The 19668-nt window shown below is 41.8% G+C and overlaps 1 protein-coding gene across 1 annotated transcript in view; it reads left to right on the forward strand.

Annotated features, from left to right (window-relative positions):
* The window catches only part of NTRK3 (neurotrophic receptor tyrosine kinase 3), a 394026-nt gene that overhangs the window by 140177 nt on the left and 234181 nt on the right, over positions 1–19668 (forward strand).

A 19668-nucleotide genomic window follows, 5' to 3' on the forward strand; every position in this document is an offset into this window, starting at 1 on the left:
GAGATTACAACATGCTGGACCCTCCTGTGTAGCGGAGATATTTCCTTGTCATGTTTGGGGTGTGGTTAAAGGGATTGGAACCAACCATTTCCAGGATACTTGTTGGCAGCGACATAGAAACTATGGTCTCAGGGGTCCTTACTGGGATGTGATTTCAGTGATGTTCCATCCATTTATAATTTCTGGATCCAGAGCATGATAGTCCTTGGATTGTGTTGTTTATTAGTAATGCATCTGAGCACATCATATCTTTGTCTTTTTAGTAATCCCATGATTGTCACTTATTTTTCTTTTGCTTCCAACGTGTGTGAGTAGACTTCAAACAATATCCCAAAGTCAACATTAAAAAAATAGGGATGAGCATTGTGTGACTGGAGAAGTTAATATGTGAGATGGTATAATAGGGAATTCTCGTGTAGAAGTGCTACCAGAATACTCAACCTGAATTTTATCGTGTGTGGCCAATACAGCGCACATCACCTTGGCAAACTCAGTGCTATAAACTACCTACTTTGCTTGTTCATTAGCTGAATGTTCATTAGCTCCTTCAAATGTTGTGAATGAGAACAATAGCGGGTGATATGGCACAAATATTTTCCAGTCAGGCCAGCCCTCAGATATTTTGCCTCCTCAGTACAGTTGCCCTCCCTGCAAAAAAGTGTATCGTACTCACAGCTATCCATTTATTTTTGCATTTTGAAACAGAAAGGCCCTCAATGCTCACAGAAGAACGCAATGTTCTAGCCTTAAAATTCGTTTTATCTCCAGGAAGCAAGACTTAAAATATAAAGACATTGGTTCTTCTTCCAGCTCATTCATCGACCTCACAGTGAGCCAGCAACGCCACCTAAGGTGCTGTATATGACCACAGCGATCACCTCGGGTGATCTCTTCCAACTTTTGAAGTCCATAGACATCTCTTAGAAGCACCTATTAATGAGACGCGCCCCCCCCAAGTTTGCCATTGCTGGAACATGTTGCTTTGGGAAATAATGAGGATATAATGACGCTGTTTGGCAAGTAAAAAAGCGTGTCTGGGGATGCGGTGTTTTTCCCACCAGATATGAAAAATACTTGCTGTGAGGGATTCCCACTCTTTATTTTTCGGAAGCAATTTGCTTTGGGTCTAGTTTTGGTTCTTTCCCCTCCCCCCCCCCCAAAAAATGAGACCATTTGTGTGATCCCTCCCCAAAGGATCAAAAAGGTGATTGAAATAACATTAAATGGAGTAATAAGTCATGGTACAGAGTAACTAGGAAAGACACCTAAACAACATGGATTGAGTAAATAAGTCATGGTACGAGATAACAGAGGCAAGACTTACTAGGTCACTCCATTTTGGGACGGGCACAGGACTGAAGGGTGCAGCAAGTGGTAATGTGTGCCCAGTGTAGCTTTTTTCTCCCCAGCAGGTATTCAGCTTTTGTGGGCTATTGGAATTGGGCAAACATCCATCATGATGAATTTGGCCAGGGGAAGGGGATGAATGAAGCAGAACCAATCTACTAAGGCTGTTTGTTAAGCCAGGTCTACCGCTTCTCATATGATCACATCCTGCATCTGGCTCCCTCATTCAGCACTGGAGGTGTCTCCCCTTTAAATTTAACTTAACTTTAAGCTGGTAGCCCTATCCTCTTGCACATTTCAGCCATACTGAACTGATGTAGGGGTTGGTTTTTGGGGGGGGGGGTTTTGCCTAGTGTATTGGATGAGAAAGTCCAGTTTGGCAGGAATTTTAGCCCTTGAATACCCCCAGAGGGAGTCAATAGGGGAATGATGATGCTCAAAGTAGAAACATTTCTTCCGGTAGATGCTCCATTTAGTAAAGAGAACCTCTTTTTCCCATTCCTAATGTTTTTGGCCTACATTGTAATAATGAGTGTGCAGTATTTTTTTATCCCATACTTGTATGGGAAGCACAGGGTCCTCTGTGTAGGTGTCTTTCCCCCTTTCCACTTTTCTCTTTTGGAATCCAATGTTTCTCTTGACTTCTGCTTAATGTAGCAAACATGACTTGTGAAAGGACACTTCAAGCAGATGAGTATTTCCTTTAAAAAAAAGAAATCTAACTGAAGAATTGCGTCTTCTATTCCTGTCTTTCGCTCTTTGACTTTCATCCTATTCTTTTTTCCACTTGGGGGAGGATGCTGAGGCATTGAAACTCTATTTTGACTCCCTCTCCTTAATAAAACACTGAGGCCCATTTTGGCCCCCATGAGATTGGGTTTTATCATTTTGGAAGATGGATTTATTTGTAGTGACAGCTACCCAAGCTCCCTAGTAATGTTAATGGCACTTAATGTTACTCGTAAATTGTTGTGGTCAATGGTAAAGTATTGAAACTAGCAAGTAAATGAGTAATAAGTCATGATATGGAGTAACAAACGGCGCTGCACACATCGTATCATAAGTGCACACTGCGGCAGTTATGGGTGCCGTCCTCTGGTGCAAAAAGAAACCACTTTCGGGGGATTCTTTTTGACCATGTACAGGTTGCCATGACCTGCTTCCAAGGGCGAAAGGAGTGGGCATCGTCGCTGCCCCTTTCTGCCAATCTGTTGAGCCCCATAGTGCTGTGGTTGGCAGCAGTTAACCAAAAGGTTGAATACAATCTGCACGAACCACAGAGTCTTGGAGTCTCCACAATTGATGGCCACAGTCATGGTCAGGAGGAGCTCATCATATAGGTGGCAGAAGCAGGATAAGTAAAGAGCCCCCACAACATCATCCATGTAATGCAGGATTGAGGAGCCACCCAACCCAACTTGAACTCTGTGCAAGCTCAGGTTGGGATTCGGTGTGCTGCTTTTTCCCTTGACAGGCTGCCTTGTTTCTGTTTGATTATTGGGCTCGGTCTTGCTTCATGCCTTGTTGCTATGCCAGTGTGAATAACAAAGCCTGCTCCCCTTCTCACCCAGCCATTGTTTCCCTGATTCTGAAGATGAAAGACAAATACAGCCAAAGGCTTCAAAAACCTCCAGTTCCCTAAGTAATATTTGCTGCCTTCAGCTGGACATGACTACTGGCTAGAGCAGCTCTCAGGCGTCGAACATGAGTTCCGAATTACAGAGGATCTCTGTGCCTTGCTGATAGGAGAACCCTAGAGTCACCATCTCTCCTGGTTGTGAGCTTCTCCTCTGAGTAGCTGGTTGTTCAGTTAATGAGCTGATGCGCCAGTTGCTCATGACTCAATCACTGTGCATTTGCAGCAAACAAGGTCACAGCAAGAGGGCCCTTTACTGTGTAGCTGAGCTGGGCAAACAACAATGCCAGGTGTCTGGAGGAGAAGAAGCCTAAGGCATCTATGATCTTATGATTTGTCGGAGGTGTGTATGTCTGTGTGTTTCTCGTGTGTGTGTGTGTAGGAGTGTAAATCTTTTACGTTTCAATCCCGCCTAAACAGACAAATGAATTTCAGTAGTTTTTTCCCTGCTCTGGGAGAAGACAAACAGTGATGCACAGTATTCCTTTATATTCATGTGGTGCAAAATTTTTGGGGCATTATTCTGCTCAGATTGGCACACCAACCCCTCTCTTATGCACATACCAAAAGTTACACATGTGTTTACAATGCGGTAACAATTGTCTTAACAGCAGTCATTACATTTACAACAATGTTGTGTATCTTTCTGTCTTGAAACAATATACGGTTTAAAATACACTTCCCCCCCCCTTTGTGGCAAAAACATCCTGCCCATATGTAATTCTGTTCAGAATAATTGCAGACAAAAAACTTCCGGTGGTGCAAATAGAAGGAAAAGAGGTAAACAAATGGTCACTGCTGTGGTATTCCTGTTGCGTATTTTGTGCGTGCCATGAACACTTTTCTTTGCAGAAAAATGAATAACAGCATATATATTATCCCACTTTGGCATGGACAGCCTGGATTAATCCTCCTGCATCCCATTTTTTCCAGCTGCTTTTAAAATGTCCCAAGTTTCACTGTTTTTCCTCTACCCATGTCTTTTGTTCACTTAACTCAAGTTGATGACAAACTGAGTTTGAAGTGCAAGCCAGGGTTTGGCAAAAATCATGCAGTTTAACCCTGGTGAAGTGCCATGGCTAAATGCTATGAATCCTGGGATTTGTAGTTGTTTGCGTGGCCCACACTCTCTGACAGAGGAAGTAATAGCTCACAAAACTACAAACCCCCAACTCCCATAGCACTGAGCCATGGCAGTGTAAAGCGGTGTCAAACTGCATTGTTTCCGCCGTGCAGACGCAGTCTTTCAATTTACCGGAGACCACAAAAAAACCAAGCCGAGCTGGATAATGATCTGACCAGTTAGAAAGCATATTTATATGCAAGCTGCTCTTGCTTTTCTCTTTTCAGTGGTTAAGTCTGTATTGATGCCCAGCGTGCATTCCTCATTTTGCTTTTGCCTCCTGCCACCTTTTTTTATATAGAAAAAGAGAAAAGGATACCTGATTATTCTCTCTCAACTCCCAAATGGCTTAGAGAAATGGGCAAGGGTGGGGTGTCGGATGCTGGTTTGCAAAGGCTTCCTGAGAGAAACAGATTTCGCACTCTTGTCTTTCCGGCAGAGCAGAGGGGCTTTCTGGGAGGTTGTCTTCTTCAGTTGCCATGGCAGCAGCCTTTTTCGTGTGAAAACGGAAAGATGCAAAAGGCAAATTTAGATCCCTTGGAAAAAAAGAGAGGGAGAAAATCCTCTTGGTGCAAAATCCCTACTAACACTTGGAAGGATGGCCTTCCCTGCTATGTTTTTCCAGCCTCTGATACATAGGTATATATATGCAACTTCCAATCAGATTTTATGGGCTCCACTTATATTTGATTTAGAGCCACCATGTTGTAGTGATTTGAGCATTGGACTAGACACTGGGAAACCGGGATTTGAATCCCGGCTCAGCCAGGGAAACCCACTGGGGCCTTGGGCGAGTCACACTTCTCTCAGCCTGAGAGGATGGCAATGGACGAACCTGCTCTGAAGAAATCTGCTAGGAAAAGTCCATGATAGATTTGTTCCATAGGGTCACCAAAATGACTTGAAAGCACACAACAACTTTTAAAGTATTTTTTAAAGAATCCTGGAGCATTGGTTATCAAAGCTTGCATGGCCTGTATAACATTTAGGACGGTGCGGCAGCCCAATGTGTGAGTGAATTGTAGACATTTTGCCACTATAAATAGGAATTTTACATTTGGTTATAATTGTTGTGTTTGTTTGAAGTCCTACACTAGGAGAAAGCCACATTGAATGCATTCGGACTTACTTCAGAGTGATGTGTAGGATCGCATATTACTTGGTTGCCAGAGTTGAAAATTAGAAACAGCTCCTTTGCCTTTAATGATTGCATTATAGCTGGTGTGCCTTCAAGTCGTTTTCAACTTATTAAACCCTAAACCGAACCTATCGTGGGTGTTTCTGGCAAGATTTGTTCAAAGGAGGTTTGCCATGCCTTCTGTGGGTTTTCATGCCAAGCTGGGAATTGAGCCCCTGGTCTCTAGGTCGAGAACATAGCATAGCAATAGCATTTAACATCTCAACTGGCATCAGTGAACTTGCGCTCTCTAAGCCTGGAAGTTCTCAACCTTTGATCCTCCAGCTGTTTTGGACTTGAGCACCAGAAGCCTTCGCCAGCATGGCCAATGATGAGGAATCTGGGAGATGAGGCAAAACATCAGGAGGACCAAGAGTTGGGAACCACTGTTCAAGCATTTACAGTCTTTTTACAACAAGTTGGGTACGTCCATTTACTGACCTTCAAAAGGAGTGGAACGGTGAGTCAACCTGGAGCCCTGCAGGGACTGAACTCACAACATGGTGGCTGCATGTATGGCATTTAACCACTGCATTAACTGGGGCTCCTAGCATTTAAACCCTGCACAGAAGAGGGAATTTCAGCAGGGGTTGCTGTGAGACAAGGGCTTTGCTTGTCTCACAACCAAGTCAAACAATATCTGCTCAATGTCTCTCTCCTAGACAACCACAAAGTACAGGAGCCCTCTCCACTTTTCCCGTTGACAACCCTGCTGTTAATAGGTACATTCCATGACTGCTGTGGCTTTACTTTCTAGTTTTTGTGACCTTAGGCACACACAATAAAAGTACGGCATGCATGAAAAGGGCTGTGTTTATGCCATTCTAATAAACGCTTGTTTAAATATCAGATTATTTTAGTATTAGAGTATCAATGTTTCCTCGGAAATGCTGACACATATTTTTATTGGAATCACAGCCTACCAGGTAATAGAGCATTTTTCTCTTTTTGCCTCCCCAGAAACCTGTCTGGGAACCCCTGACTACTTATCATGGCCCTCTTCAAGACGCTGAGACTATTGAACTGTAAGTTTTAACCGTGGAGCTGCGTAGCCCTGCAGTGGGATGGGAAATCAGAAGAAGCACTTAGAAAAGCCCTTTCAAGACCGAACTGCATGTTGTAATGAAAATGTAGCTGCCATAGAAAATGGCAGCCCAGTGTCAACCCTGTCATCCTCATGCGAGGAGGAAAAACTAATAGTAAAGCTCACCCTCTTGCACTGATGTTATCATATTGTTCACTTTGCCAAAAGCAGCAGCAACCATTTAAGAGCAGGCACAAAATACCGGCTCTGCAGTGTTTTTATCTGTTTGGGGAAGGTAAAAGGGTTTGACGTGGGATTCGATGGTTTTGGTGGAAGCCCCATATTATCTCGCGATGCACATCTGCCATGAACAGGTCTCCCTGTTAATTTTGTGATATAGCAGGGTAAGGATGTACATATAGATATATAAATGTACATATATGTACTATAAGACAAAGGGTAATCGGAACTGGTCATTGAATGGTGGGTATATGAGCAACATTCACACATTTTTTACCATCCTTGAGGACAATTGAGTTACCCTACCCAAACCTTTTCAGTCTCTGAATTTTAGTTTTGTTCCTGTACAAGAGTAAAAAGTTCTTTTTTCAATCATCTTTGTCCAGGGGAAGGGGATATTTTGTTCCAACCCCCCACACCCCCAAAAAAACAGGTTTTGGAAAGAAGAAAAAACAAACCTTTTTTCACACAAAAAAGGCCAGAAAGAAAAATAAAAGACCGAAAATCTCATGCAAAAACATGTAATTTTTCCACTGGGAGAGAATTTTTAAAAAAAGCATTTTACATGAAAGCATGAAATGAGTAAAGATTTTGTAACCTGTCCAAGGGTCTGCAGCTGCTTGAATACATGCAAATGGCCTGGCGCCCTTGGAGCCATTTCCAAAAGTACAGTATTTTCATTTCTGTGATATTTAGCAGCAATGTGGTGGAGTTGTGCCTTTGGTTTCCCTGGCGTTTTATGGACTTTAGTGTATGGTTTTGAGAATTCAGTGAAAGTTTGCAGGTGCTGTATGGAGGTGTATCTATAAAGTCTCTCAACTGTTGCATAGGTATAATGTCTATAGGTATAATTTCTCTGCTCTGGAGAGGTAGGAAGGGGGGGAAATAGAAGTTCTTCGTCGCTGCTTGCTGATATGACATGTGTGAATTCAGGCAAAAAAATACTGAATGATTCATCTTTAGTTGTGAATTGACTAGTGCTGGAGAGGGGACTGTGTCCTTCAAGATGTTTTGCACTGCGGTTCTTAGGATCCTTCACTGGTTGGATACACTGGCCGAAGGCTGATGAAAGTCAACTCCTTTTGGATAACCACACATTTCTTTCTTTGCTGTAGTGCAAATGTTGAGGCTAATGAAGTGAAAGTAAGTGGTTGTCATCTTCTGCAAATGCTCCATAGAGATAACCTTTGCTGTGTGTCTGATGGTGGTTCAACATCATTTCCGACTTACCGTAATCCGAAGGTCAACCGATTGCAAGAATTTTCTTGGCCAAGATTTCTTCAGAGGGGTTCACTATTGGGCTCCCTTGAGGCTGAGGGTTTTCATGGCTGAGCAGAAATTTGAACCTTGACTCCTGGAATCTTAGTCCAACATCCAAATCATGTTCCATACTGGCTGTCAATTGTTATGCACCTTCGGTTTGACCCTGACTTATGATGATCCTATCTTAGGGTTTTCTCAGCATGATTTATTAAGCAGAGGTTTGCCATGGCCTTCAAGATCACCTGGTTAATTGTTGTTTTACACGGCGCCAAGTGGGAATTTGAACCAGAGTCCTAGTTCACACACTCGAACCACTACTCCACACTGGCTTTTCACGTTGGTCCTTCCTTTTGCTGTGGAGGTGAACATTATTATGGACTTAGTGCTCCTTGTTAGTATCACTGGGTACACTGAAGGGACATCTCTGGGTTTGGCTGCAGATCATAGCGGGAGACGAAATTAGGTTTCAATCACTGCAAGCCTTTGTACTGATATCACAAAACTGTTTGTGCCACCAATTACCACATCCAACTGCCAGCAATTTTATTTTCTTCTAAGAGAACTAAAATTGGACAGAATCTGTCAGAAAGAGAGGTTGTGGCACTCCTCGCATCAGCGAAACTGAGACTATCTACATTGGGAGATCAGACCTCGAAGATTACAGCAGCAACCCCATTATTCAGTCAGGAAAAACAGATTCCCAAATAAACCTTCCTTTTGCTGGAGGACTTTTCAATTTCTTAGAACAGTTGTTGGAACTACAGAAAAGTCAACCCAATTAATTGTGCTTGAAGGTCTCTCCTACAAAAATTCCCTGTTGGGCATACAAAGAACGTTACCTAGCATCAGCTGAATGCAGAAATGAATGTATGAGTGACTACATCTCTGGCTGCTTCTTGCAATGTATATGCTTTTTGATGTGAATGGGCATTGTGAATGGGACATTTCCAAGCTTACCTTAGCCGCTAGGAAGTGATGTATGTGTAGTGCATGTGTGTAGCAAATACTGATGTGGCAGACTGTCAAAATCTCCTAAATGACTTTGGCCATCACAGTAGTTTACAAAATCAGTGGAGAAGGGGAAAGCCTCCCACATAAATAACATTAAATTCTATGCACATAGGCACATACTAATTGTATGATATTTGTAGATTAAACTCATCTGCAAAAGCACATTTTATTTATTATTTATTTGCTCTTTTCATCCTTCATATGATGAAAACTAAACATATGGTTTAGGTTGATCTAGGGCACTGGGAGAACATGGTGCGAGCCTGGCTTGGCCATAGAAACCTACTGGATGATCTTGGGCAAGTCACACTCTCTCAGTCTTAGAGGACGCCAATGGTAAACTCCCTCTGATGAAACTGTGCCAAAAAAACACTATGAAGGTTGGCCTAGGGTTGCCATACATCAGAAACAACTTGAAGGCGCTCAACAACAACAACAACAACAACAACAAAACCCCACCAAAATAAAACAAGCAAACATGCCCAGGGTGATTCACAAGTTATTATTTGAAAGTTCCCTGTTCTCAGGCTTATATCTGAATATATAAGCTATGACACCAAAAGAAAAGGAAATGGCAATGAGAGAAGGGTTAAGGCCAATAGATTGTTGGCTGCTCTTCTGTCCCTTAAAGTCCAGAGCAATAAATGCTGGACTGTAGAGGGAGGGACTCTCACCAGCAATTGAGTCAATACATAATCTTTATCACACTAAGAGGAGATCCCGCGGGACAACGGGAGTTAAAGGTGATTTAAAGTACATTTGAATTTAAACCAAACTTGCAAATTTGTAAGGTTTCATACTAGGGGACTGCCCAAGTGAAATAACACAAAGTTAATCTGAACGCAAAGCAAAGAAAAACACAAACTTTTTTTACTTTTCAGTTGTTCGGAAAGTAAAAAGCTACCGTTTTGTCTGCTTTGTGTCAGTCTAACTTCGTGTTATTCATGCATAACCGTGACTCCATATTATAAAACTTGGGCATTTTGGGGGGGGGGGGGGCTTGGGGTTTAAATCTCATTTAACTCTTGTTATCCAGCAGAATCTTGCTAGTGTGAACTCCATAGAGGGGTTATGCCTGACTGATCTTCTCTTCTCCAAAGCCAGAACAGTGACAGAATATGGATGGTGGAGTCTCCACCACTCTCTGGGCTGAGGCACCCATAGAGCTCTGGTAGCTGCTTCCAAGGTGAAGCAGTAGCAGCTGAAACATGGGAAGAGTGCTCTCACCAACTGCTGGGACATAGGCATGATGGAGCTGTGACTGTGCTGATCTTATCCCCCTCTGAGACCAGAAGAATGACTGCCAGACATGGAGGAAACATCTTGACACATTTTCTTGTCTGCCACAATTGAGCCTCTGTGTGAATTGATTTTTGTCTTAGTGGAAATGCAAGGATTTGGATGAAGGGTTATAATATCAGGCCAACATGAATAGTCTACATCTCGGTTGGCTTCTCTCTCGTCCCCCATCTGAGTTGATACGTCAAAGTAGAAACACTGTCTCCAATACATGAGGCTCACAAATCATAACTGTTGGTTTACTGGAACTTAGAATATTGACCTTCACATGGCAAGAGAGCACTGGTTGGCACTTCGTGTGTACCAATGGGCTGAGGTACCATGTGTGTACACATTGTTGGTTTTGGCTCTTATGGAGTTAGAACTGAAGACTTGTTGACCTCTCTTCCTGCAACAAGCAAAGTACTTTTTGTTTCACCTGAAAAGTAGATAGGCTAGCATCTCCCATGGGGTCAAGCAGGTTTGCTTGCTTCCTGAATTATAGATGAAGCATTCAGTTGCTGCATGTGAAGAATAAGTGGACATGAAAATCAATGGAGTGCTGCCCTGGTGACCTGTTGTGTTGAGTTTTAGAAATAGTGTGCATGTGGAAAAAAAGTGCGTATGTTAGATAGGATTCCTCCCAAAGGATCATGGGACTATCCCATCCATCCCACCTGTGATCAATAGAGTTGTAAGTGAAGTGACTTATAAAAATAAAAGACCAGTCCCTCAAGTGGGAGTCGTTGGTTATCCATAGTTTAATCTCGGCACACAGTGTTTATGTGCTTTTTCTGTCAAACCATTAGAGGATTTGTATATTTGATATAAAGCAACACCCATCCTCTAGAGGGAGGTCTGGCTAAGTGCTGGAAACTGGAATTGATTGCTTTGTGCTAATGGCAGCTGAAACTCTTTCATGCTCCAGTTTCAGCGGGCATTTTGAAGAAGGCAATAGTTCGAATGGAGACACATCCATAGGGAAACTCCATAACACAATAATAGAAATACTTGTTTCATGCATATAGGTCCTCAAGCTCCACTCACTGTAACATCTATCAAAAGAATCTGGAGAATGAGAACTGGGATAAAAACATTTTTTCCTGGGGGTCCTAGAGGAATGGTGCCACTCTGAGAGGTAGCAATAATGTGATAGATGAGGAAAGAACTGCCTTGATAGCAGAGGACTTCATTTTTTCAAGGGTACCACCAGTTTGTTATGCTCAGTTTTCTTGCACTACCCTTGATGACTATGGCAAAGCTTTCGCAAGTGTAGATGTCCTAGCTGTGTAAAGAAATGTTTGCAAGTTGGACGTTCCTGCAAGAAACGATGGGCTGAACATGATTTGACATATTGGGGGTAGGGTGGATTTGTAACGTTTTTGAAGATTTTGCCATCTGGTGGGTTTGTGTCTGTGGAAAACTCATTTTTGCAAGCACCATGTTTTGTGTAAAAATACATATTTTGTGCAGAATATCTTTCTGTGCAAAAGAATCACATTTACACAAAAAGAATTGTTAAATGTGAAAAGTAACTGAAATGTACAAAACCTAACATAATCTTGCCCACAGGAAGAGACCTTTGATTTCTTTTCCATTTCCCTTTGTGTGAAGAAATAAACAAGGATTACATCCCACATGCGAGCTTCCTCCCTGAGGGGATAAAACAGGGATGTTGATTCATTATTTATGTATTATTTATGAGATCTGACCAGAAACTCTGAACATTTCTTCAGTGTATAAAGCCCAAAGCATCTCAACCTATACCTAACAAGAGGTCACTTTATTCTTCATGTCTCTTGACATTTTCTGTTGTTTAGCCTTACTTTCCCGCCTTATCCCTAGACTTGTCTTCTGCATTCTCCAAAGTGTAGATCTGACTTCGAAATCCTTTTCTGATACCTCCAAGCTTATAAGGGATACAAGTGTGCAAAAACAGCTCTGTAGATCAGACCAAATTTCTATCTTCCTCCAGATTCCCTTTTCCCACGTTGGTCAACTAGACACCTCCATGAAGTTCGGAAGAAGATTGATGTCAGAAGCCATTCCATCCTATGGCCTCACCCTTCACTGACTGAAGTCTTCTTTGTCACTGGTGTCCAGAGGTTTTAGTTGCTCTACACATGCAAATTGCAAAGATGTAGCACATGGTCCTGTATTGAGACATGTAGCTACATCTCTCTGTCTACAGCCCTGTCTATGTGGTCCAAATAAAATGGCCCCACTGGTCCTCTCAGAGGGGAGCCCAGCAATGCAGGGCCCAGTCTTTGAGTCTGGCACAAACAATCCACTTAAGAGTGTAACTCCTTTTAAAAGAGTTTTAAAGTCACTAGTTGCTCCAATCTTCTGAAGGTCTAAAGCCCTCCGTTCTGACACTGGGCCCTGTTTAAAATGTGTCCCACTGTGCCGCCAGATGCGGGTACTGGTTCACATATTTGCAGTGTTTCTATTTTTCCTCTTCTTCCTTCTCTATGTCTACCCCCCCCAACCCCGCCAATTTTCGTATATGCTTTCTGAAAGACCAATAAATAAAGGAAAAGAAGAAAAATCTTAAAACAGAATGGCAAAGAAAGGCACTTTGTATTTGTAACATGTTCAAAACACTTAACTCATGATTTGTTATATGAAAAACAGCAAGACTGCCACTCTGGGCAATGCTTAAAATGTTGGTTGCAGAGGAATTTTCTTTCTTTGAATGATAGGAACAGTTGTTCTTCATCAGCATTTCCTTCTTCTGGCTGAAAGATTCTAACTGTTTTGTACTTATACCAGGTCATTGTAGATGTCCAAACTAACAACAGCAACATCATTAACAACATTCATTTATTTATAACACACTTGGCAGCAAAGAGCATAACATCAAACATATCCATAAAAACCAAGAAAAATAAAACATAACATAATAAATGTATCTGAAATCCCCAACTCCCACTGAGTCCTCCATCATTTCTTTGCTGTTGAAAACAGAAGCAAGTCATAGTTTTTTTGTGGGTTTTGGGGGGCTACGAGGCTGTGTTCTAGAAGAGTTTATTCCTGATGTTTTGCAAGGAGCTGTGGCTGGCATCTTCAGAGAATGCTGGCATGGAAGAGAGTGGTGTGTGTGTGTGTGTGTGTGTGTGTGTGTGTGTGTGTATGTGTGTACACACACACACACATATATATATATATATTGTTGCTTTAGAGGAAGTGATTTACATGCCAATCTGTGATTGTTCTGTTGCTGAGTGGCAGATCTGCTGGCGAAACGTCAGGAGTAAACTCTTCTAGAACACAGCCTCATAGCCCAAAAAATCCACCAAAAAATATAGATGCTGGCCGTGAAAGCCTTCGACTTCACAAAAGCAAATTATTCTAGCAACAACACCTAAAAGAAGGCCCAAAGGGGGTTTTATTGGCTAGATTTACTGAGAAGAGGTTTGCCATTTCCTTCCTCTAAGGCTGAAATAGTGTGACTTGGCCAAGATCACCCAGTGGGTTTCCGTGGCTGAGCAAGGATTCACACCCGGCTCTCCCGGAGTACTGGTCTGATACTCAAACCACTATGAAAGTTGCAGAGAGAACTGTAAATAAAGAGGAACTAAAATCAGTGTTCTTATTTAAAGAAAGGAAACTCATGCCATGTCCCTCATGTAGCAGAGTTCCAGTTCACCGGTGTGTAGCATGTCCACTAAAATGCTGGGAGTTAATTTGCACAAAAGCCCTCCTGAGCATTGCGATTAAGAAGTGTTACATCACTGATATTGCTGAGGCAAACCATTGGTAAACTCCACACTGAGGCACATAGCTGTTGTATTATTCATAGAGCAGATTAATGTATTAAGAATGATCTGGGAATGGAGCATTTTATTGCTTACAGTTCTGCCCCAATGTTCAGTTATGACAGCTCTCCTTCGCATCCTGATTTCAGGGAAGTACATTCAGACTAATTCAGATGCCTCCTCAGAAAAGTCTGAACTGAGAGGTGAGAGTCCAAGAAAGTCCATGCGGCAAGAAATGTAGCTCAGTGATGAAACAGCACATGCTTGGTATACAGAGGGAACAGGGTTTGATTGCTGGTATGTCTCCATGTCGGGTTGTACTTCAACATCTATGACCACGGCATTGGTTGTCTTTGTACATAATCACTACCCGCTTCCAGATTTCCAGGTTGAAATGGCAATCTCAAGGGCCTCTGAATGTCAGATTATGAACACAGATATAGCATGAACCTGTACATTGTGTTGACCATTGGTAAGAACTCATAATACATTTTTGATTTTCCCGATCGATGGATAGTTTTGTGCTGCATCTCTGCTTTTGTTTACTAGCAGCTCAACTTTGCACATTTGTAAGTGTACTGTTGTCTCCATGATGCAGCTGCCTTGGAGTTGGAACACTTTGTTTCCATGATAGAGGAATCTCTTGATGTGGAACAGTTGCCTTTTATTTATCTGTAGTCCCTGAAACTAGACATAACAACAAGCCGCATTCAGTGGAAACTATAGCTTGCAGAATGGCTTCTGACAGTGCTTATAGATCCTAGTCTGTTGTATCCAATCAAGCTACCATTTGCAGAGTCAGACATTAAAACAAGCTGTGCAAGGGTTTTTCTTTATATGTGAACACTGCCATTATAACAGCAACCTATGATGCCAGTTCACAAAACCTGCTGAATACACACAGAGAGACTAGTTTCTCTTATTTTCCCTTGAAAGTAATAGATCCTTGAAAGGAGATATGAGATTCCTCTGGCCCCTTAGATATTTAAACTATAACTCCCACGATCCATAAACATTGACTATGCTGTGTGGGCTTAAAGGGAGTTGCAGACTAAAATGTCTACAGGACATAATTTTCCCTTCTGCTTTAGAGGTTGATGTTGTGATATTTCAGTATTATAGGTTCTTGGGCTTCAGCCAGGAAAGCAAGACCTGAAGGTAGATCCTAGCCTACTGAGCAGTCAGCAATTCTCGGTGTGCTCCAGCCTCGGAGCACAGATCAGTTCCAGGCCAGCTTGAGTCTTGAGCCAAAACAAATATCTTATGTTGAACTGGGAAATTTGTGATCCTCCAGCTGTTGGTCCGCAGCTTCCATCAACACTTTTGGTCATGCTGGTTAGGGCTAATGGGATGCACAGTCTAATAATATTCAGAGGAGACAAGCTGCCTTCCACTGCAACACGTGATCATATTGCCCATCTTATTTTCTTTAACTGCCTCTCCGAGGGCATGAAGTCAGCATGTAAATTTTAGCATGCTGTTTCACACATTATATCATTTTAAACAATGGATAGCCTGTTACAGGGCCACATTCATAATCTGCTAATGTATCTCGCCAATGTATCTCTTCTGCTGCATCTCACCAAAGGAACAAAGTAAGCCTTCTGGCTAGGGCCACTGCTGACTGAGGAAATGAATCCAGGAAATAGAGAATAGATTAGAAATGTCAGCAATATATGTTAGTCTCTTTATCTCCTTCTGCCAGTCCCTCTGTGTGCTAGATGTAGAGTTGTGTGGACTGATCTTCTTTATATAAGAACTGAGATGTCACACACTTGTCCCTGTTTGTGTTTGTGAAATGAGGGGGTGATGCAGCTCCCAACTTCTGCACACAGGAATCTTTTGCTTCGATAATGTTGTAAGTGAGGTCTAGAGCACATGAGCTGCATCCAGAAGGTTCTAGGCTGACTCTCCAATATCTTCCAGTAGAATGGAATGGCTTGCATTTGAAATGATGGAGAACCACAGCCAGTTCTTGTGGATGATAGAGAGCTAGATATAGTAATGACCTGACATGGTACAAGGCAGCTTCCTATTCAGGAAAGAGACGTCATTCAATTTGTTTTGCAAGTAGAAAGTTCCTGGTTCACTCTACAGCTAGGAAGGGAAATGCCTCTGGTTGGAAAATTAAAGGGCTGCTGCTTGATGAACAAAATGTCTGAATCAATACATGGTTTCCCAACAATTCTTTCCAATGCCATCTTTTCTTCCAAGAAACTCAATCTCACTGTACTGGTGATATCAAGTGACCAGTATATCTTCTGTTCAGTCTGCTGTTTGGGTGCTGACTGTTATAAGCAGTCCCAAGGCACTTCAGGTCTTCTTTGTTGGGTTGTCTTTAAACTAGACTTGGTAGAACAGCCTTCACAACAGAAGATGCCTTAAAACAGAGTACTGTCCTCTGATGGGCCTTCAACTAGAGGACTGTCCTCTTTCACTTAGAGAACATAAAAGAAATGGAAGATGCAAAAAATAAATAAATAGGAGACATAAAATACAACAACATTGCTCTGGAAGTACCTTACCAGGTCTTATTTGAAAACACAACAACTTTCAGTACTCCCCTGTTTCTAATTTTTACATCCCATAATATCCAAATGATCTGTTTTGGCTTTAATATTTCCTCAAGGGATTTATCGGCCTTGTGATTCTGTAAGAACCGTACAGCACTTTGGGTGGTAATATGGCTCCAAGCTGAGAAAGATCAATAATAATAATAAAAACCATCAGTATATAAAATGCAAGTGTCTTTTAAATGGAGTCCATTAAAAAGTAGAATTCCCATCTGGCCTGCCCAGCCAGGTCAATGGGGTCTAACTGTATGCTAACCTGGCTTCTTCATTCAATTAAAATGCATGATGCGTTCTGGTGGCCTCATGTCCCCAAGTAGCAGGAACTCTGAGTTAATGTGTTAAGACGAGTATTACGGCTAGAGCCTTGAATTTATTGAACATGTCTGGCCAAGAAGGGGAATGGATAAATGGAAGGAAAACACTACATAGCATCATTGCATGGCCAGGGATGTCCCAAGCAAAAGAACAAATATACAGATACATGCCTACAAAAATGTCTATGCCTCATTACTAGGGGGCCATGAACTCTCACTTGTTCTTCTTGTGCATTATTGTAGGGCTGAGAGCCTTAACTAGTGCAACCAAGCAGATTAATCAACTGAAACAATGCTTCTCAGGCTACTTGAAATAGGGGACAGGCACATAGAGTTTTCCAGCATGCTCTGCACCAGCATTTAACTTGTGCCTATTGGGTGCAATTGTTTCTTTCTTTCCTGGAAACTTGTCAGGGATTGGCAGTGGTCCAGTAATCACCATTTCATGTAACACTGAACTGAAGCACACAACTAAGAGTCATGTGCAGCTCATAGCCACTCCCTGGGAGTTGTAGCTGTCAAAACCAGCAAATCCTGCACATCTTGCCTGATCCGAGGGTACTGAGGCTGCTGTTTTTCCTGTGACTATAGCTAGTAGCATCCCACAGTGACCCCTAGATCTCCGTTCCCCATGCATTAGAAAGGGGAGATAGCGTGTTTGCAGATACAAGGAAAGAGTCTTTGTGTTTTAGAGGTGCAATTCCTCCTTGCCAGTGAGATGGTGAGATATTTCCTGCTGTTTTGTTTCAGAGTTTTTGCATTTACAAGAACAATATTTAAGGCCAATTGTGCATTTGTGCAATCAGGATGGTGTTGCAAAAGCAACAAAAACTCTATGCATGGACTTTTAAAAATTAAACAAAAAATGTCTGCAACTTTTTTGCCAGTCATATTGTCTAACTGGTTACAAAAGAGAACATTTGCAAATGTGTTTCAAATGATCTCTAGTTTCTTTATGGGAGGGGAGGCAGTGTCAGAGGGGCTCCAGTAGCTATTGTGCAAAAGAATAAAAAATTAAAAATCCCATACTGTGATTTGGGTGAAGCTGGATGTATGTGTGGGATTGTGTGTGTGTGTGTGTGTGTGTGTGTGTGCATGTATGCATGTGTGCATAGGTACATACTAGGGATGGAAATGGTGTTTGCTGTTATTCATTTCTTGGTCTCACTTTCTTGAGATTCAGGAAATCCAGTTGGGAAGAATAATACAGTGGTGCAAATATTGTGCAGTTTTTGCTCGCTGGTCACACATATTCACTCCCTTCCACCTCTCGTTGTGTTATAATCTAGAATGGAAATGGATTTGATTGGCATTGTTGCAACTTGATGTACACAAGATGTGCAACATTGTAAAAGTGCCAAACGTTACCATGTCAGAAATGTTAAATAAACAAAAGCAAACTGGTACTTATGGGTTGCATAAGTATTTACAGCCACCCAATCAATACCTGCTAGTAACACCCTTGGCAGCATTACAGAAGTGAATGTATCTATCAGCGTTGCTCATCTGGAGCTTCCTACATTTTCCCCATTTTTCTCAGAAATGTTCAAGTTATGTCAGGTTTTATGGGGACCACCGTCCAACAGAAACTAAGGTTTGCCAGAGTCTCAGACTGAGGTTTGTGCTTTCATTGGGACATTTTAAGATATGTTGAATGTATGATGTAGACAGGACCCATCGAGAAGTTCAAGTCATGATATGTGTCTTTGCAACCATTTACTGAACAGGCCATGGGGAGACTGGTTGAGAGGATTCATGGAGTGGCCAGTGCCTCCTTACAGTAAAGCAAGGTCCCAGTGTGTTTCAAGAAGGTTGTGGTATGGCCCCTGATTAAAAAACCTTCTCTGGTCCTCACTATAGTGTTCCATTTTTGGGCAAGATCTTGAAGCATTTGGTGCCCTTCAGCTTCAGTGGCACCTGGGCAAGATGGATTAAGTAGATCTATTTTAGTCTGGCTTCAAGTTTGATTATAAGATGGAGATGTTTGGTTGACTTGGAGAATGCTCTATGCTGGGACCTGGATGGGGAAAGTTTGTATCTGTTGGTTCTGGCTCAACTCCCTTGCTGCAACAGCTCTATAGGCCACAGGCCTGTTTCTGAGCTCTGCTCAAATTGCTGAGTGTGATCTGTAAAGCCACGGTTCAAAAGTTCCTTCTGGCTAAAAGGGTAGAGAAAGACTGTTTTACACACTATCTGGAAATAGTTCTCTGCCCCAAAACTTGACTTCTTCTATGGAAGCCTGCCCAGTCATTGAGGTCATCTTCAGAAACTTCAGCTGCCCTACTTTCAATGGCTAGGCAGAGTTCTTCATTTGGAGACAGCCCTTTCTCTGTGGTAGTTCACTTGCTATGGACCCTCCTCAAGAATGTTTCCCTGGTGCCAAGAAGAATGAGTTCCATATACCAATTTAAGGCTTTTATGTGAACTCCTCCTAAATGAACAACTGATATTTTATTGCTGCATCCAACTGTTGCTTTCCACTGCCTTTCTTTCCTGAGAATGTTGCCATTTTATCTGCTTTTAGATCTCTCTTTCTCTCATTATCTATTTTATTTTGTGCAGGGTTCTGTGTAATGACTGCAAGCAACCTTGCAAATTTGCTGCATTAAATAAGGGAAATTGATCCAATTAATAAAACCAATTATTTAATTTATGTTGTCCTTGTTTACTGGTTTGGTTTCTTCTCTTATTTTCTTTTGTAAAATATATACAGTACTGTATGTTTTTTGTTGTTGTAGATTGTTCACTGTTCTTAATCACATTTCTGACCCAGATTTGGCTAGTATAAATATCAGACCGGCTTCAGTGTCTACCACTTTTTAGAAGATGCAAGAGTCCCCAATGTCTTTGCTTGGCCCTATTGGAAGATATTATTATTATTATTATTATTATTATTATTATTATTATTATTATTATTATTATTA

The sequence above is a fragment of the Sceloporus undulatus genome, chromosome 6 (assembly GCF_019175285.1).
Source record: "Sceloporus undulatus isolate JIND9_A2432 ecotype Alabama chromosome 6, SceUnd_v1.1, whole genome shotgun sequence".
NCBI lineage: Eukaryota > Metazoa > Chordata > Lepidosauria > Squamata > Phrynosomatidae > Sceloporus > Sceloporus undulatus.